The sequence below is a fragment of the Colobus angolensis genome, unplaced genomic scaffold (genome assembly GCF_000951035.1).
Source record: "Colobus angolensis palliatus isolate OR3802 unplaced genomic scaffold, Cang.pa_1.0 Scaffold69, whole genome shotgun sequence".
NCBI classification, from domain to species: Eukaryota; Metazoa; Chordata; class Mammalia; order Primates; family Cercopithecidae; genus Colobus; species Colobus angolensis.
The window spans coordinates 1,181,026-1,202,572 of NW_012120598.1; the positions used below are offsets into that span (position 1 = coordinate 1,181,026).

Consider the following 21,547-nt stretch of genomic DNA (forward strand, 5'->3'; position numbering starts at 1 on the left):
ATAGACGGCAAGTGAATTTAGTGCTTTATAACAAAGAACACTGTTCTACAAAAGGTAAAGATCCTCCAACACAAAGAAGAAAATGACTGAAACGTGTCAGGCCAGATCTTGGTAATAAGTCTCTTTATAAAGTAGGATTTACTTCACATTACAAATACAGGCAGGTAAAACTACCTCATTAATAACATGCAAAAACTAGGTTTTCTCAAAATGCTAAAAATAAGAAAGTTATAATTTTATATTTTTAAAAACACATACTAACATGTAATAGTCTCCAAATATTTTTTCATCACATACACACTATTGGCAAAAACAAGAGTACCCCCAATATCTGTATGCTTATATATATTTTTCAGACATGTGCTACTATTCTGATACATATGTTCTGAGAAATACAGAAGTTCAAAGTAAGAGGTTAAAAGAGAAGTTCTAATATTTTCTTCCAGCACCCTAAGGCCAGAAGGGATGATACTGTAAAGAGTTTACTGGCCTTTATCCGTGTGATGCCTCACGGTACCATCCCTGCGTCATTCACTTCTGTTCTCCTGACACCTTACTGCCTGAAACATGGGAAGCCCTCAAATGGTCAGTGAATGAGTAAATGGTACTGCTTTCAGATTTGCTACACACTCCAAACAAAAATGAAAGGAGAAATAAGGACTACTAAAGTTCAGTCCCAAGGTTAAGGATCACAACTTATTTACTGATTCAGCACACCACACGAAATCACTGGTAACTTCAAAATTGAACACTAGAACTAACTCCAGTTTTGGCCCATAAAAGAGTATAAATTGATTTTTAGCAATTAGTCTTAATTTCAGTTATCAAAACAAGGAATTAGTGTTAAGAATAATAGGGAAAACCATCAATCAAAGAAGTTTTTGTGGGTGGCACCACACACAGACCACTGCCCTCTTCTTTCTTCAAGACTATACCCTACCCAGAGCACACTGCCCTCCCAACCAAGCCGGACTCCATGGCTGACCACCTGCCCTACTACGGCCCTGTACCCAAGCTCCCAGCCTCCCTCTTCTTTGCTGGCATCTCGGATGCACACCCTTAAAAACTATACTAATCTTACTTTTGTAGCTTGTCATTCTTTTGAACACAGCACTGCCAGAAAACACTGTAGAAACATGCAGACTGGTGTCACTATAAATTTACAATGTGCAGTCTCAGGCTCTCGGTACTGTTTACCAGTTTTTTGGTATGTCTGTCTCCTGTTCTCTGTAACAGCTTTCCACCTTGCCACTTTTCTCCTCCTGATATCAGCATCTCTCCCAGTAAATCACCATAACTGGGACCCAACCTCAGAAAAAACAGTCCTCCCACTACCTCCACCAGGTTCCCTCTTCTGTTGAAAACAATCTGTAATGTATTCTCTTAATCCCATGCCATCCCTGCTTCTCTGGGATCCAATACCTTCTCTTAACACCCTGTCTCATATATATGCAACCTCTCCCTCCATGCTGGCTCCTTCCCATAGCGTTTGTAAATGAACGCGTTTAAGTCTCTCCAGAGACTATCCTAAAGATGTCAACTATCAACAGCAAGATTATTAAGCTCTAATTCTTCACCAGGCACTGAGCTAAGAGCTAGAGTTTCTCTCATTTATGCCTCAAAACAGCCCTGTGATGCTCCTCTATCATCCCAATTTTACAGATGTGGAAACTAAGGCTTAGTGAGAAGTATCTTGGCCAACATCTAAAGACCAATAAGACAAAAAAAAGGGGAACTGCCACTAGACATTTTTAACTACTCCATCATTCTATCTCCAGTTAGCACTCACTGAACGCACAGTATGGAGATTCACTGCAGTAACGTGGGGACCCAGATATTACTAAAAGGTTATGCTTGAGAATAAGAAAATGGACTGCACAGACAGCAAGAAAAAAAAAAATTGGACCTGTGCTTCAGAAAGAGAATGACTCTGGGCCTTAGACACTGAAATCTAAAGGTTCTTTGGATCTCAAGGTGACTCCACACAAATAATTCCTACACCTTTACCCTAGAGCTGCTAGTAGCCCAACTACATACATCTGTGGCCCACTGCGTCTCATCCTGCCACCAGCTGGCTATTCACCTCAAATTCCAGAGAATTCTTTGCTCAGCATCTGTTTAGGCAGTTTTCAGTAACACATCATTTCATGGGTTCAGAGCTAGTTTACAGATTTGCTGCCCTGGGCGAGATGCCAATCCCAAGTCCTACCAGCTGCAGCTGAGAGAAACTAGAGATTCAGATAGTAAAACAGTCATCCAGGAGGACCCCTCTAAGAAGGATCAGTCTCCCTTAAAGTGGATTGAGCACAGCATGCACCATGACTGATGCTGTTCACACAAGAAATCTGGAACTCATTCCTCATTCCTTCCTCAGCTGGACACCTCTATTCAATCTCTTACTGAGTCCTGCCGCCTCTGCCTCTTCACACTGAGGTCCACCTCTCTCCATCTGCATCAGCACAATTCTAATCCAAGCCATCATCACCTCCTGCCTGGAAAAATGCTGTTTAACCTTCTGTAACAGCTCACAAGCTCACAAATGTGCAAGTTTAGTTATATAAAATAAAAATAAATTTTCACATAATAATATTTATGCTTATTACATGCAAGTAGTCTGATACTTTCCACTGCATTCTAATTTTTTTTAAATCCCAGTTGTGATCCACTCAATTTCAAGACCCACTAATGGCCCATCACCTACACACTGACAAACAGAGGCCCAGTGGCAAACACCACAGGATTTCGAGTCTCAGAATTTACAATCTTACACTGTCTGGGTTCAAATCCCAGCTCTGCCACTTACTAGCTATATGACCTTGGCCAAGTTGCTTAACCTGACTGTCTTGGTTCCCTCATCTACAAAGTAGAGAAAACACCAACTCACTGAGATGTTCTGAAGTTTATATGAGATGAGGAGGGAAAAGAGTTCACAGCACAATGCTTGGTCTACAGCAACAAATAATATTAGCTGCTATTAGTGGTGATAATATTAACAAAAGTCTTATACCCCTAAAGCCCTTCTTGATCCCCTCCAATGTATTCTCTTCATAACAAAAACTCTATGTCACCTTCCATATAAATGGCTTATGATCACTTCAAAATCCTTAACATGTCCTCAAGTCCTATGAAGTTGGGTTTTCCATCCACTAATCCAGACTTATCTCAAGCCATTGCCCCCCTCTCTTGCTATTCTCTAGCCTGTCTCTTCCTTCCTGCTCCATAGGCCCCAAGCTCCTACTGATTTCAGGGCCTCCACATACACTGTGCCCACTATCTGGACTTCTACTCTTTAGCCAGCTAACGCCTCACCTTTTAGTTCTCTGTTTAATTGTCACAACTTTGTCTGATTTGTTCTCTGCCATAACCCAAGCATACCTGTTGGACCTGGTCCAACAGAGGTACATGCTGCTGAATGAATAATTTCTTACTTTTAATACAGAAACAAAACAGAGATTATCTAGATCAGCAGTCTCCCACTTTTCGGCACCAGCGATGGGTTTCATGGAAGACAATTTTTCCCCAGATGGGTGGTGCAATGGTTTTAGGATGAAACTGTTTCAGACCATCAGGCATTAGAGTCTCACAAAGACTGTGCAACCTATATCCCTCGCATGCACAGTTCACCACAGGGTTCACACTCCTATGAGAATTTAATGCTACTGCTGATCTGACAGGAGGCGGAGCTCAGGCAGTAATGCTCACTGGTCAGCCACTCACCTCCTGCTGTGCAACCCAGAGGTTGGGGACCCCAATCTAGATCTTCCAAACACAGCCCAGTCACCTATTCCAACATATGTGGAACAATGCCACTGAGCCAAGCATTCAGAGGAAATTTCTCGGACAGTTTTTCCAGAGCCTTGAGGGGCAAAAAAGAGGCCAGCTCATCCCTCTGGAAGTCAAAAACATACCTGCCACGACAAGCCAAAAAAGTGCAAGGATTGGCAACTATAAACATGGCCAATACAGACGACCTACAGTAATGAAAACACCTTGCCCTTTGCTTTCATAGCATGAGGCACTACAGAAGAGTGTTCTGAAAATCATTTCTCCTAACCCTGGAAACCATCTAAGCGGTCAGCAATCCATTTTTACCCAATAACTTAACTATGTAACAACTACATCAGACAAGAACGGCACATTCATGTCCTTTAATATCCATCATGCACCTTCTAACATTTCTCAAATCTAAAAAGTAAAACACTCCAGCCTTCCAGAATCTAACATTCTATTAACTTAATAATACTAAATTTAGATTCCTGTTACGCCTGCATTTTTCTATATTCTTAGAAATAATACTGTTGTTATCATTCAAAATAAAAGTTTGCTGACCTTAGGAAGTTGCCAATTCATTCACTAGTGCTGATAAACGATGAATAAGCATTTTAAAGCTTCCTACACCTCAATTTGGAAATAACTTCTGCTCTCTGCTGAATGCACATAATTTAAGTTTTGATAGTTACTACTTGACATTTTTGCTTTCAAAATCATACAGCAAACAAGATGCTGTGGCTTTATCAAATTATATAATTTTAAAGATAATTTATTTAAAGGAAAAAAAACTTTTAAAAACCTAAGGTGAACACCTGATCATGAAACCAGGTCTACAATATTTCATGTAACAGAAAGTCAGAAGATAACTTTGTATAAAGTTCCATGTGTGCAAAAGAGCTGGAATTTTATCTACCTCAAGTCAATGGACTATGTTGTGTTTGAATTCTCAATGTAGACAGGTACAATAAATAACACCTCAAGCTTTTTTTTTTTTTTTTAAAAGGCTACCAGTTTTTTATCTTCATTGAACAATGACAAATGTTCTTCCTACAAGTGTTAGCTGTGCCACATGATACACTAAGTGCCATGAAAACACAAATAAAAGACTCCCTTCAAGAACATAACCCAGATATGTTCAAAATGAGAATGACGCCTCTAGGTAAAAAAGATAATAACAATCATTATAATCAATTTACACAGGAATGTGGATATCTGGAAAGGTATTTATTTGAAGTAAATCTTCAAACAAAAACTACTTTCCTGGTCAGTGTTCATTTAACCATAATATTCAATTAATGAGAACAATTATTTCACAAACAGTTCTCTGTTAGTCAATGGGTGTGTGTGTGTGTGTGTGTGTGGCCAGCCACAATTGGTGGCCAGTGGACATCAGGAACGGTGTATATGGGCAACTTCCAGCCTTTTTATAAAAGCAGTGCCCTGATCTGCAGCCCAGTCCATTCCTCAAAACCTGCCTTCTCCCATTTCTAGTGGCTATTTGGAATTTCCACCTTTGCCTCCTCACTGTTTCTGCCTAACATCACCTTCATCAACCTGTCAATTATTTTCACCTCACTCAATTTCAGGGCACCGTCTTCAATGGCTCAGAAGACAGGCAAATTCCTCTTACTATGACATCTTTCTTAGCTCCCTAAGCCCAAGCTTCAAAATCCCCTAAGCCAGTCAGTTCCTGTTACAATATACCTAAGATACCCAAAGTTTGAGTGTTCTTCTGAAATTAGGTGAACCTTATATTTAATGTTTCAAGTGGATGGCAAAGATCCAACAGTATCCTGTGTCTACACCTTTGACTCTCCTTTAAGGGTCTTTATTTTTAAAATGATTTTAAATTTAAGGTGGAGATTCCCGTAAGAAAAATTCTTTCTAAAGACATGGCTCTTCATCATTCCATAATTCTGAAAAAAAACTTAATATCAAAAAGTCTGTGGAAACTTAATTCAGGATAGTAATTTAAGACAACATTCTTCCCAAAGTCCCAAGACCTGACTCACCTGCCAGGAGAGCCTGGAAGAGTAACTCCGTGACCAAGTTGTTATTTTCTTTAACCGTTTACAGGCTTAAATATCATAACTGCTTAAACATCTGTGATTTGATAATCACATTTTCTAAAGTTATTTCTCTCAGCCTTAAGAAAAGCCTTAAGTGTTATTGGATAAGGTACACCAACAAATATATTTTGAAAAGGCTGAATGAAAATGGGAAACAAAAAAAAGTTTGAACTAAGGTAAGTAGCAGAGGAACTTATAGCAACACCAAAAATGATGACATTGTTAGACGAGTAAATAACCTGGCAATTTACATTAGAACTGTTACGTAACTAAAGATGCCACCGCTTTTTAAAAAATGGGGTGGGAGGCAATCACTACAATTACTGCAGCTCATGATTATTACAACATCATGTGAGGTTCCATACAGGCAATATTTTTCATTGACTTTTCCTAATATTAAAAACTATATAGCTAAGTCATGGACCTTTTGTTATAGTTGCTGGATCTAAATCCATATTTGAAATTATGAAACTAAGGTTAAGCTTAGAGGAGAAGAGTCTGAACTGTTAGAGAAGTTTGAAAAACTACTTCAGAGATCAAAAATAAATGGTGTTTTACTTCCCAAATGAACAAATCCAACTTTGATAATTCCAGGTCATAAGTTTAGAAGAGCTTGGAAGTAAACACAGGAACAAAGATGAGAAGAAACATAGGAAACCCAAGCTCCAGAACCAAAAAAAGACTAACAGATTCCACTGTTACACCTTTTTACTACAAAGAATTTAAGAAACAATGAAGTCTTTTATTCGCTTAACATATTTGGCTGCTACTTGATTCTCAATAGGATTGTTATCTGTTATGAAAATGTGAACTAGTAACTAGAATTGGTCCACATCAATAAAGCTTATTCACTGAATACATATTTTCTGTCATGCATTTGTTAGTCACTATTTGTTAAGCAACTTTGGGGCATGATTTAATATAGAATAAGCCATATCTATTTAAAGCATACAATACAATGACCTTTAACAACTGTATATGTGCATAAAACCACCACCACCACTCCAAACAAGACAAAGAAATTTGCATTAGTCCTCAAAATTTCACACACCCCTTCCACCAAGGGCACTGACATGTGCCCTTCCCTGTGCTAGATTCCAGGTAACCAGTAATTTGCTTTAGTGTCACTATGGATTAATGAGCATTTTCTTTTCGTATAACTGGAATCACACATGATGTACTCTTCGGGTTTCTTTCACTTAATGATTCTGAGGTTCATTCATGTTGTTGCATGCATCAGATGTTCCTTTACATTACAGAATAACACTCCATTACATGGATATGCCACCATTTGTTTATCCATTCGACTCTGATGGACTACTATAATAAAGATATACTCTTGCATTGTTCTCAATTTGGGATTATTGTAATAAAGCTTTGATGAACATTTGCATGGACATATATTTCGTGTTTCATTTTTCTTGGGTAAACACCTATGAGTAGAAGAGCTGAGTCATATTATAGGCACATGTCTAACTTTTTAGAAATTGCTGAATAGTTTTCCAAAGTGACTGTATCATTTTATCTTGCTACCAGTAGTGTATGACAATTCCAATGTATGGCAATTAATGAGAATGCTCTACATAAGATGTGTCCATCCCTTTGAATGTGAGGACTGTTTTGCTTCATCTGTGGTGGCAGATAGCATGAAAATCATGCATGGACTTTTTTTTTTTCTTTGTAGCTCGTCAGCTATTGTTGTTAGTGTATTTTATCTGTGGCCCAAGACAATTCTTCCAATGCAGCCCAAGGAAGCCAAAAGGTGGGACAGCCACGCTCTACATTCTCATTAACCCTTGGTACTGTCATCTTTTTAATCCTGCCTATCCTAATATGTATGGTGGTATCTCACTGTGGTTTTTACTTTGCATTTCTTGATAAGTAATGGATGTTGAGCCTCTTTACATGTGCTTATTACCCATTTGTATATCTCCTTTTGTGAAATGTCTAATTCTTCTGGGCTTTTTAATTCTTATTAAATTCTACTGTAACAGCTGATTAGGACTGCAATGAAAATATAGATCAATTTGGGGAGAACCAATATCTAAAAAACTGAGTCCTCCAGTATATAAATAGGGCATCTATCTTCACTTACTTAGGCATTCTGTATCTCAGCATTATTATGATCTTTTTAGTAAAGAGGGCTTGTGAAGCTTTTGCTAAATTTATTCCTCAGCATTTAATGTTTATAGTTACTGCAAATAGAGTTGGTTTTTTTAACTTAATTTTTTTTTTTTTTTTTGCTGCTATTGTGTAAAAACAAAATTATCATTTTAAATATCAACTGTGAATTCTGCAATCTTACTTAATTGGCTTACCAGTTAAGATAGCCGCTTCGTGGATTCCATAGGATTTTCTAGGCACACAATCATGTCATCTGCAAACACAGACAATTTTACTTCTTTCCCACCTTTATGCTTATTTATTTTTCTTCCCTTATTGCAATGACTGCATAGTGAGAGTGGTGACAGTGGGTATCCTCATCTCATTCCCATATAAGGAAAGTGTTAAATATTTCACCACTAAATATGATGTTAACTGCAGGTTTTCTAAGATGAGCAATGGGCAGAGAGGCGGGTGCAATTGTTACTATCCCAGTTAAGGCTCCCACAAGAAAGAGGGGAGGGGAAAAAAGGAAAGAATGAAAATTACCCCAACGCATAAAATTTCCCAACTCAGCCTCCTCCAAGGTTTGTCTACACCACTTTCTAAATGCTTATGCCTCAGATACCCCTAAAATCCCACAATCACGGGCTGAAAATGAGGACAGAGTTGTTATCAGGGAGCACAAGTAAGGACATAAAGACTTTTCCAGAAGCTGTCAAACGGCAGCTAGCTGCTCTAGGGATACCTATGGGTGGGACAGCACAAAATATTAACAGCACTTTACAACTTGAGGACTCCACTGTCAGTTGAGCATGTCACTTTACATCTCTGTGACAATTTTTTTTTCTGGCAATCTAGGAACAAGAATAGTACTTTTGGGGGAGATCCAAATGAAATAATATATTTAATCTTCTTAGGACAATGTCTGGCACATAATGAATGCTTAATAATCATCAGCTATTATTTGAATTTGATGCTAGAAATGTTTTTTGAGTAGCACAGGGCAGCACTGAAACTGTAGGGAAAGAAATACAAGACTACACTTCTCAGCTCAGTGCCCAGTATTGACACAGCATTGCTATAACACAAACAAAACTGGTTAACTGGCTTTCAACTTTTAGAATAGACAAATAATGGGAGACTTAATTGTAACTATAACATAGAATGTAAATATTATTAACCTTGACAAAATAAAACAGGCTGGCAGACAGAATCAGGGAGAATGGGAACAGTATTTCCATACAACTTACAATGTGCAGAGTCAAAAGGCACTGACTTAAATTAATGAGACAAGAAAAAGAAACAAAAAAAACGTTTAGAGCTGGAGTTGCAGAGGTGATCAAGAGTAGAAGTGGAATTAATAATAAGATTACAAATACACGTGGGGAGATAGTAAAGGAAATCATCGTCCACAGTAAGTCAACAGATAATGTCTTAGGTTGATAAAAAGAGATATAAACATCTTAGAAAGACAGAGGTATCCATCAAAAAAATTAAATGGCAGAAATCAGTAAACATTGCACATAACTCTGAAGCAGAATTAGGGGGTGAGGTGCAGCAGATAAAGTTGTTCTCTGTACAAAAAAGAAAAAACAAGAACATGTATTACTTTGACTAAAAACACAACTTAAAATGTTTAGATAGATAGTAAACAAAAGTAGCAAAACTTAGTTAAATGTAAATTGTTGATAACTTGGTTGCAAGTATTAGCGTAACTTTTTAGGAGTCTTCAAGTAGAAAAGGCATTTGATAGAGAAAATTTTGAACTGAAATGATTTTAACAAAACTAAGAGATGGAAAGAAAAAAAATACAGAAAAGACATCTTGTTTGGGTACAATGTTATACATACTATTTAATACTGGCGAATACTAATTTAAATCAGTTAAAAATTTAAGGGTATCCTCCAGAAAAATGAGCTGTTGAACTGCCAAATCACTAAAGCACTGGTTCTCCGCCTTACAGAATCTGATGAAATCTATTGAACTTCCATCAGAAAACCAAGCAAAAAATAAAATGTTGCATTTGCCTTTAATGGAACTGATGAATAATGAATCCTCTCTTAAAATTTATTGACCCTCCTTATACCCCTTGATCTGTAATTCTTTGCTATCCTGTACTGAATTTCCAAAAGGAACCATTTATACTCACACTGTCTCTTCCCTCTCTTCCCAATTTCACTTGAGCCTGCTCAAACAAGACTTTCCCCCTCCACTCCATAGAAACAATTTAGTGAAGCTCAACAGCTTCCACATCACCAAACGGCAAATGTTCAGTCTTCTTACACAGCATCTCAGCAATACTTAACAGGTTGATCATTCCTTTCCTGAAACCTTGTCTTCACTTGGCTTCCAGGATACCACAATCCTCTAGTTTCTTCTTTGCACACACTCTCCAGGTGAACCCATCCGGACCCACAGTGGAGACATGATTACTTCACAGACTTGCTGAACACTCTCATATTCGTATTTGGTCCAATGTTGAGTTCTCTCTTGAATTTCATACTCATCCAGCCAACTGCACACTCAAATTACTACCTGTATGTCTAACAGGCATCACAAATTCAGTATGTCCAGAAATCTTGGTTGCCACCCTCATCACTATCACCATGCCTTGTTAGGATATTTATTAAAATATTAGCATGGTAAGATCTAGCTAATTTTTATTTTTTTTGTTTCTGCATTCAAATTCTTAACCATAAATACATATTACTTTATAATCAGAAAAATGCTAGAATAAATAACTATAAACACAAAAAATGTGCCCTGGTTAAAAAAATAGTTCACATTTATTTTGACTGAAATCTCCCAAAGATTGCCGATTACGTTTTCCCCCTTTAGAGTAGATATTTCCTACAGACAATTGGTTTGTCACTACATGGTAAGGCTCTAAAACTTATCAGATGCTTCACAATAAATTACTAAAGAATAAATTAAATTTTATAGAAACCTAAAATAAAAAGAAGACTTGGTGTTTAAAAAAAAATGAGAGAATTCTGCTAAAGGAAAATGAGGAGGAAAGACCCATCAAGGCAAGTCTAGCCACGTGAACAAGGGCAAATGCGCATGTGTGAAACTGAACAGACAGCCTAAGTAGGTAGCTCCCACCCTATCTGTCTCACGAAGCTCTTTGAAAAATATGAAGTGTTGAACACACAGAATTATTAAGGACAACAGGAAATCAAGTTTTAGGTTATTTTAAGGCTACCAGCAGCCCTGGATAATCAGATTAATGCTCTACTGGTATCATGAACTGTGTGATCTTCCGTAAATTACCTGGCTTAACACTTCCTATAATAAAAATTCAGTTAAGCTTAATAAGTATCTCAAGATAAAATGAAAATATTAAAATTGCACAAGTCTGCCCAAAATAAATGCTAATTTTACAGACCTAAAGAATTTCCAATTAAAAGAGCACATTCATCCAGGATGACCCGCTTCTGTTACAGATAAGGAAACTAAAGCCTTGAGAAGGGCAATAATTTAAAGATTGAAAAGCTCTCTACTCCCAAGTCCAAATATTACATTTCAATTCATGTTACATGACTCAAGTGGCATGTGGGGGAGGAATAGGTAAAACTGAGGAGGGATGGAAGAACAAGGAGTACAAGAAATACCCCAAGCATCCTGTGTGTGATGAGAACGAACACTATTAGACAAACAGATTAAATGGGCATTTGTGGAACAAGTTTCCCCTTATTGATCAGTATTTGGTGGCTTTTTTTTTTTTTTTTTTCAGACAGAGTCTCACTCTGTCACCCAGGCTGGAGTGCAGTGGTGCAATCTTGGCTCACTGCAACCCCTGCCTCCCAGGTTCAAGTGATTCTCATGCCTCAGCCTCCCAAATAGCTGGGATTACAGGCGAGCACCACCACACCCAGATAATTTTTATATTTTTAGTAGAGACAGGATTTCACCATGTTGGCCAGGCTGGTCTCGAACTCCTGACCTCAGGTGATCTGCCCGCCTCGCCCTCCCAAACTGCTGGGATTACAGGCGTGAGCCACCACAGCAGGGTCCGGTGAATTAATTTCTAAATAACACTCACTAGATTATATAACCAATCTCATGCATCACTGAAAGGAACCTGACACTAAACTGCGCTCAACTTAAAATCATCAAGGTCTATAGTTACACATACTACATATGGAAAACTAGAAGAAAAGAACGCTAAAAAGTATTTCACTACAAGTTACTTTCAATATAGAGGATTAAGCATCCATGTACTATTTTCATAATGAAATAAAGATTCTTCAGATGCCATCTTGTTTTTAAACTGTAAAAATTATAACCATAATTCCTATTATTTAGGAGGCAAAAGCCCTAAAACTAGTTGATAGCCAAAATGACCCCCTATAGATTTAAGAGTTGACACACATAGTATGCATAGTAACTGAAAAGACAAAATAAACAAACAAAAAAAGTGCTCTTCAAATTCCTAATTATACACCAACTCACAATAAAATTGAGTCAAAAAGGGGGGTGGGGGAGGTGCTTAAGAGTATAAAAAGAATGTTAACAATTTTAATTAAATAAAGCAGAAGTTACCGTACAGCAATCAGTATATCACATGAATCACAAATCTGAAACTGTTTTATTCAAGTAGAGATACTAAACTGAAATGCCTTATTTAAAAACAACCAAATCCACTAATCCCTAACAGCCACCACAGGGCCACAGTTTCTCAATATACATAGCTAAAACTAAAAACGTAAGTCCATTTTTCGCTATTTAACTTGAGAGTCAAAATAATCATTTCTAAAATGAGGATTTCCAAGCTACAGATTTTGCACCAGTGATCTCAGTAACTACTTTTCATTATATGATAACCACAAGATTCAGCCAAATAAGGAACAATATGTGGCCTATAAATAAAGCTGAAATATATCTCAGTTTAAATAGCATTTAAGGAACTACTAAGTAGGTAAATACTATAGCATTTATCTGAGACAAAAATTACATTCATAGTATAAGTCTTTCTAAATTCTATCCAAAAAAATAATACCAGTTCAGAAGCCTATTCTGGCGATTTAGCACAGTCTATTTGTTACTCTCAAAAAGAAACCACCATTGAGCAATTACTTTGCATTTTGTAAATTTACAACACTCAAGTGTTTAGGATTTACATTATTTGTCTGCCTGTGTTTCACAGCACAGGAAGCACCCAAACCTGGGATTGAGAAGGAACAAGAATGAAATATAAAAGTGCTTTTACACAGTGACCATACTTGTAACTACATACACAGGTGTCCCCCTTATCTACAGGAGATACATGCCAAGAACCCCAGTGGATACCTGAAACTGAAGATAGTAACAAACCCTATATATACTATGCTTTTTCATCAAGTATAATAAGAGATTAATAATAATAAAATACAACTATAACCATATACTGTAATAAAAGTTATGTGAATGTGATGTTTCTCAAAATATCTACTGCATTTAATATTTTTGGACTTCATTTGACCACGGGTAACAAACTGCTGAAAGTGAAACAGTGGGTGGGGAGCCTACTGTACATCAAAATTGCTAAGAGAGTAGATTTAAAGCTTCTCACCACACACACAAAGGTAAGTAAGGTAATGGACATGTTAATTAGCTTGATTTAATCTTTCTACAATGTACACATACAGCAAAACAGAAAAGCTAGGAGTACTACAAGAATACTGTATAAAGAATGACAAATAAGCTAACCAAGGTACAGCTTTCCCTTCGAGGAGTGGAATGAGCATGTAGAGAAGGGAAGATGTTCCTGTTTGTACTCCTGATTCAAGAATTTGGGTTCTAAAGAATCCTGACCCATCTAGCCAATGAATTAACCATTCTATCTGAGCCAGGTTGGCCTCAGCACTCGGCGCAAGCCATATAGACCACAGGTGGGTGTGCACTATGGACTGAAGGACAGAGTAGTCCTCTTGGTATACACATAATCAGAAACTACAAGATATAATTATATGTTCTCCTCTCCCTGAAAGGAATAAGACAATGGCAGGGAACTTTTGAAATGTTTAAAGTACTGAAAAAAATTTATTTCTTCTATATGTATTTATTGACAAAATTGGCATTTTCAATTTTTAAATAATTTTTAAATAAACTATTGATTTGATTTGATTGTAAAAGTGCTACTTGATCATAGAAGGAAATGGCATATAAAAGGAAAAAAAGTCACCTAAAATTCCACATCCAAAGACAAGCATATTTTATTTTTCTCCTCAGAAGTTCGTATCTATGTGTAGTGGTGGCTAGTAGACAAGGATGTCACCGTTAACTGCACAACACCATTCACCCCCTCACTTTCTAACCAAACCCTGATTGTGCTCACGTATCTCTCTCAACCAGAGGCCATCGACTTCCCAGTACGGAGACCCCAGTCACAACCTAAGATGAATCAAAATCCATTTATGCCAATCACAGCTGTGCTATTCCCCTTGACCTTGACTCATTTAGGCACTGGCTTGTGTGCAATGATGACCTACGAAGAGAGGAGAGAGGGACAGGGTAGCATCTACTATGAGGCTTTAGGGAAAAAGTTTTTCTCACTGATAGAAACAACCTAGGAAAAAAAAAAGTGTCTCTTCTTCCAGGAAACTTAGTCATATTTTCTTGTGACACTTGAACTTGTGGCAGCCATCTTGCAACCATAAGAGGAACTTGCCAAGGACAAAACAAGGACGTTGCCTTTCCATTGACCGGATTTTTAGACACACACACACACACACCCACACACACCCACACACACAATTCCTGACCTAACTTCCCCCTACTAAAATCTATTTCTCTCTACTCTTATTCACAACTAAGCTTCTCAAATTGAGTTGATACAAGCTGTTTCCTCCACTAACCTATGCATTCATCATTAAACATCCCTAAGGCTTTCCTGATTTCCCAAAACTTAGGCTTCTAATATCTATGGTTCCATAGCATGTTTTACTATGTTGCTACTATAGCATGCTATGGGAATGGTTTGCCTGTCTATTAGACTGTAACTTCTGAAAAGTTCATTATTGCCAATATCTGGAAAAGTCCCCAGCTTATAAAAGCCTAAATATTTGTTTCATAAGTTAAATGTAAACCAAATGCCTAACATGTAGGAATGCCAAAAATATTGAAATGAATTTAGCAACCCTATTGTCCACATATACCAAAAGTTAAATATGTGTTTGGTGAGTTTGGGGAGAACAGCAGCAGGAACAGGGAGAAATGAGAACAAAGTGCCTTAGCCTTGAAACTTAAAAACACAGTTCTTCCTCACTCTTCAGAGATTAGAGAGCTGTTCCAAGCTAATTCAACAAAAAAGAAGAGGCTATTTCCACACTGGCATGTGAGAAGCAGTGGTAGCATAGCTCTCTAGAATCTCAGCTCCTCCGCTATTTGTGACCACTGTTGCCAACCTGCTCAGAGAAGAAAAGGCGGCCCAGCCCTTCTGGGGTCTGGAAAAGACAAACTAGTCCAAAGACAGGAGACCCTCAGAGACAAAATACACTTTAAAATATACCTACAGCTTGAATAGCACTTGTGACAGTCCTTTACCACAAAAAGACAATGAAGTAGGGAAAGTTAATCGTAATTACATGCTCATCCCCAAGTAGCATTTCCTTTGACTTCTCTGGATGACAACTGAAATTGAAGGCATGCCAGCAAAGAACCCGAGTCAGCTGGGCAAAATGCTTTTTACTTCAACAGTCTCTTGCTAATGTGAGAGAGAAAAAAAAAAAAGATTACAACAGCCAAAAGCTTTTTTTTCCTTACTTCTTTTAACCTGAATGATGACTCTTACCTAGGTGAGTACCCAGAGCCAGGTAGAAAATATACCTTAGAAAAACAGTCGATAAAGAGACATCAGGTACACTGGAAATTGAAGAGGTCTGCGCCAAGATCAGATAACCACTGTACATTTTTAAAAATAATATTTAAATATAAAATACACATTAATGAAATCATAACCTAATAAATCATTCAATCTTTTATAGTCACATATTTTATGATAAACTGATGGATGAGCAACTGCACCAATCTAGCTGACTTTCAAAAGATGCTGGCACACTTTAGAAAACGAATAAGGCATTAAGTATATGAAGATATCAGTAAAGAGGAAGTTGAGTGGATAGGTCTCCCTATTTCTTCAATAGGACCCTGAGGAGTTCACCTCCTTAGGACAAAAACACTTCCCTAGGGTCCTGGAGGCAGACAAGTCAATAAAAAGAAGAGATAACTGGAAAAAAGGTGTGCAGGGGGAGGGAGGGACATTTTCCTTACTATACTATTTACTCTATAGCCTTGGAGGTAGGCTATTACTCATGTCCAGGCTACAAAGGAATTGAAAGCATTTTTTAGTGTAATTCCACTTTAACGAAGGATGGGGAAGTAGAGTGCAACTGTCCACTATGACCGATCTGATCTAAAAAAATAATAAATTTAAAAAGTGAAAATAACTTTACCTGATAGAAACTGGGAATAATTAGGGGCCAGGCACAATGGCTCATGCCTGTAATCTCAGCACTTTGGGAGGCAGAGGTGGGTGGATTGCTTGAGGTCAGGAGTTCGAGACCAGCCTGGCCAACATGGTGAAAACCATCTCTACTAAAACACAAAAATTAGCTGGGCATGGTGGGGGGGTGCCCCGTAATCCCAGCTACTACAGAGGCTGAGGCAGGAGAATTGCTTGAACCCAAGAGGCGGAGGTTGCGGTGAGCTCAGATCACACCACTGTACTCCAGCCTGCGCGACAGAGTGATACTCCATCTCAAAAAAAAAAAAAAAAAAAACTGGGAATAGTTTGTTACAAAAATATTAGCTTGAACGATGACTTTCCTAAGGCATTGAGAAAAGTGTTTACAATTACTTTTCAGATAACATGATCTGCACAAAATTTCAGCTGCATTAATGTAACATTTTCTAAATTGTGCCGGTACTGAGAAAGGAACCAGCTGTCAGCCAACTTCACTACATGCCCACTGTGCTCCTACACTGGTCATTAACAACCAAGATTCTGGCTGCCACTATTTTTTCTTCCTCATGTGTGCTTCAAGATAGCTTTTACTTTCCTATGAATATTTTCTAACCCGTCCCTGATCCTAAATAAAACAAAGAATCTGTCCTAGAGGAGCGATGATATTCAAAGTATTAGACGTATAAGACAGTTAACATCTAGAAAACCAAATTATATTGTGCTCAATTCAATTCCAAGCCAATTATGGGTAAAAATAAGTCACAAGACAAGTTTCATGTCTATCTTAGGAGATGAACTAGAATTACTTAATTCCAGCTGCTTTCTCAATAATCACACCAATGATAAAAAACAGAAAGTAGAAAGCTAAATAATCAAAAGAATTTCAACTCAGTGTACACTTACAAGGTACGATACACGATGTTCTCTCCTTTAATCTGTTAAACATTCCCAAGTTTCAAAACCACAGAACTAGAATGAACACATATCATACCACCCAGTTCAGCAACCAACAGTTTATTAAAGAAACACAGCCAAGGTATATTCAGTGTGCCATAGGAGATAAAACAGAAAGACACAGATTCTCATCATCAGGAAACTTACACTCTGGTTGAAAGAATGGTCAATAACACAACCTTTCTGAATTACTAACAGGTACAAAAAGCTATATGATAAATATGTGCATCGTATTCATATCCATTTCATGGATAATTTTTCTGTATTAGTATGGGCATATCATCTAAAGAAAACATAATACTTAGAAGAAACTAACTGGCATACAAATTTACATTCCAAATGTTTCCAACAAACTGGATAGGGCCCAGGAATATGTACTGAGAAGCTAGTTCTGTTCTGGTATTAACAAGAAGGGAGGGGTGGACAGGTTACTAAAGCTGCCAGGCCACAATGTCAACTACAACATGGAAAAGACTAGCCAAAGAACAGCAAGTGTTTTTATTTCGTAAAAGCCAGTTTCAATTAACCGGTTAGTGACCACCTCAAGTACTCCGCTGAGATTAAGATTCCTTTAAGTAAAAAGCTATGTCCTGTGTTCCTTGCCCTCAGAAGCTGAATGTATGTTTGAGATGGTGCTACTGACTTAACGTAAGAGTGTTCCCCGAGTTGTTTTTCCAGCAGCAGCAACCTGCGCTGCACTACTCAGTCTCACTTGTGATCAATGGCGGCACTTCAGCTCTCAGCAGCTAGGAAACATTGCTGTGTAACTAAGTACTTCCCCGATTCTGAACAACAGATAGTAACACCTAACACTTATTGATGCTTCCTAAAAAGCTGGCACTGTTCTAACCACTTACCCCATATTAATGAATTTAACCCTCACAGCAATCTCTCTGAAACAGATTCTACTATCACATCCCTATTCTACAGAGGAAACAATGAGGCACCAGTTACCAGGCAGAAGAGCTTGCCCAAGGCTTTAAAGTGGGTGACACAACCAGAACCTGACCTTAAGCAGTCTGGCTCCAGATCTACTTTTAACCATTCTGCTTACTGCTTCTTTGTCAACTGTACAGTGATCAAACTCAGACTTCAGTTATGTTAGTGCACTGTGTAAGTCAGGTGCCTGGGCTTCGGGCTAGTAGAACAAGTCAATGTTTTATCTGCAGTCCTGAAATGTTTACTCCATCCAAGGAGTGTGGATTCTGGCAAACCGCACTCAAATTACCCATACCTTGGCCATCGGTGCATTGCCTCATTTGACATATATTTTAAAACAAAACAATCTCAAAAATCATCGTTCCACCACATAAAATAAACCCTGTTTAGAATGCTCACGGAATGCAGGTTTTAGGGTGAAGACAATTCTCTCATTAACAGAACATAAGTCAGAAAATTAGAAGAGAGGTGGTGATTCCTAAAACATAAGTCATGGAGAGATCAGCACAATGAAGAGAATCTCTGACACGTGGTAATTTTAAAGGGTTTTGCAACTGTTATTCTGAGCATCATCTCTCACAGTACAGGTGTGTAGAAGGCACATGGCACATAAGATTTAACTGAATGGTAAATACCACCCTCACCGCCGCCACCAGAACTAGCAGGAGGTTGATATTCAGAATAAATGCTACTTCCCAAGGGATTCACTGAATCTGTCGTCTTAGTAATCTTCATTAAGCGAGTGTAAGCTTGGCCAAAAAAAAAAAAAAAAACAGACTTCGAGGAGTGACAGTACAAAGTAATTTTTACAGAATGTGTGATATACGTATTACACTCCATATACATACTACACTCCAATGTGTGGATCATCTTCGAGTATTTCCATTGCACCTTTTTACACATCACTGCACTTCAGATAACATACATTAAACAAACCAACCAGTGAGCTTGTCTCCAAATTCAAAATACAGGTTACCAAATGAAATTCTGTATTTTTTGTATTTCCATCCCCAATATCAACAATGGTAACAAGAAGTTTACACTCAAACTTCTAATCTTTAAAGTAAAATATACAGACAATAGAACTACCTATAAAACTTAAATGGAATATTAAGAACAGTCTGAAAGAACTCTTAGGAGGAAACCATAAAAGAACAAGCATTCCGGTTGCTGAAAGAATGTTATTGACAGCGGTTAACAGGCTCTGTTCCCCCAACAACAAAGGGGTGGAGGGCAGGCACGCGCATTATATAACATGAATGCGCTATTGTTAGTCTGTATTTTTAAGTTTAACGTCTTTCTTAAATTAAATAAAAGGTTTTAAAAGTTTTAATATAGTCTTTCCAAACGAACCTCCTTGTACCCCACCTTAGAGGCCCTAATACTTACAAAATTCATGATTTCTAATCTCCTCTAGTCCCAGACATAAAGGAACAAAATAAATCGTTTTTCCTAATATAAAATGTTTTAAATGAACTATCATTAATAGGAATCATCATTTTTTCCACCAAAGGGTCAAATTCCCAGCTCTACATGTCCCATTCCTAAACTTTGTTTGCAGTGAGGGTTCACAAATATTTGGGTTGTGTGCTCCTTTTCAAAGCAAGAAGCAACGACACCAGGTGTAAAGGCAGTAGTGTCATACAATCAAGACAATGAGACAGGTATTTATGGTTGGCCATTCATTAAACAACTCTTTCTAGGCTTGACCCAATGAGACCTGTTAATTCCACTCATATTGTGTTTACCCTCCTCTGACTCCTGAACTTCTTGTGTATGCATGAAAAGCCAAGGGTCTTGAGAAACAGCAAGTCCCCTCTGTGTACTCATAACCAAATTTTTATGAAGCACAAATTAAGCTCACTGCTTGAAATTTATAGACCACATAACAAAAACCACAAAAAGGAATCTAAGTCCAATAAGAGTAGCAAATATTTTTGTTACAATATTTTTTATTGGGTTACCCCTAGCTGCAAATTTCTTCCCCCGTTTTAGCTCTCTCCAGCGCAAATTTATTCTCAGACAGCAGGTCATGAGACTCTGGGTTTAAACACCGCCTCAGTGCTATTGGCCACTGCCTAAGAGTGCTCTTCCACTTCACCCACTGATAACCTGGATCAAAACAACCCCAGCTGGGTCCCCTTCGGCCTTCTGAAGCAACCCCTCTAGAGCGCTCCTTGGCCTTTCACAGTGGAGGCATGTGATGACAGTATCTGCACCAGCTGTTTCTAATTACTTCTCAGGCTGGGGCGAATGACTCAGCAACCCAACTTTTTAAAGAGTCATCCTACCTTGTTAATCAACCAACATACTGAACAATAGTAAACCACTTGACAGAACCATAGGTTAAACAGCAATACAAGATTCACTACACCAAAGCCACCCTACTCCAGGCTGACTCACCAGGAGCCTTTCTTCCCTAACCTTCCTTAAAGATGTCCAAAGGCAGAAGTGGCAAGTGCCTTCAAGCCAAGCCCAGCCCAGCCCTTGCACCACTACCCAAAGACCAGGAAGAAGCAAGCCTCTTCCCATTTCTCTGCTTGGCTATGTGAAGCGCTCAAGTGCTCTGCCAGTAACACATCTGGGATTTCCACCCTTTATCCTTCTGAACTGCATTCAGTACAAACCCTCTCATGTAAAGTGTGTTCAAATATATGACCAAATTCCCATAGCATCCTCCATGGGTAACAGTCCATACCCCTATACAATTTTCCAAAAAGCAAAGCATCCTACAAAACATTCTTTGTTCCTCCAAGCGTGACACTGTAGCTCGTTTTCCCCATACACGTTCTTTCACAATTACTACTACACTTTACCTGGAATCAAAACAAGTTGAACGCAGAAGCCTCACTCCATAAAAGCATTCCGCACAATTCTACTCAATGACATGAAACTGCCGTGTAAGAATGAGGAAGCAACGGCACTCGTGTTACATTACACGAGCACAAAGCTGGTGTCTCCAGAATCAACGCCCACTCTCACCATATTGTGCGAGGCTTAATTACAACGCGTGGGCAAAACTCCAACAAAGGGAGTCCTGGGATCTCCGGTCCCCAAAACCAGTCTTCGCTAAATGCATCTCAGCACGGTGGCCTTCTCTCCCCAGCCACAAACTCGGCTTTTCTTACGCGATTCCACGCGCGACAGGCACCAGGCTGAGTAGACGCGAGGCTGGGCATAGCGGTGGGAAGCGGCGGAGGACAATACGGGGCCCCAGCCGCGAGGGCGGTGCTGATGTGTCACAGCCCGGGCGGGCCGCGGG

General features: G+C 38.5%; 1 protein-coding gene across 2 annotated transcripts in view; it reads right to left on the minus strand.

Annotated features, from left to right (window-relative positions):
* Window positions 1-21,547, minus strand: part of BACH1 (BTB and CNC homology 1, basic leucine zipper transcription factor 1) — a 151,677-nt gene that overhangs the window by 25,869 nt on the left and 104,261 nt on the right. Inside the window, exon 1 of one of the 2 annotated variants that reach the window (XM_011926462.1) lies at window positions 21,268-21,450. The exons of the other annotated variant lie outside the window; for it this stretch is intronic. The gene's annotated coding sequence lies outside the window, so the exon portion shown is untranslated. Of the gene's footprint in view, window positions 1-21,267; window positions 21,451-21,547 lie in introns of those variants that run through there. 2 annotated transcript variants of the gene reach the window in all.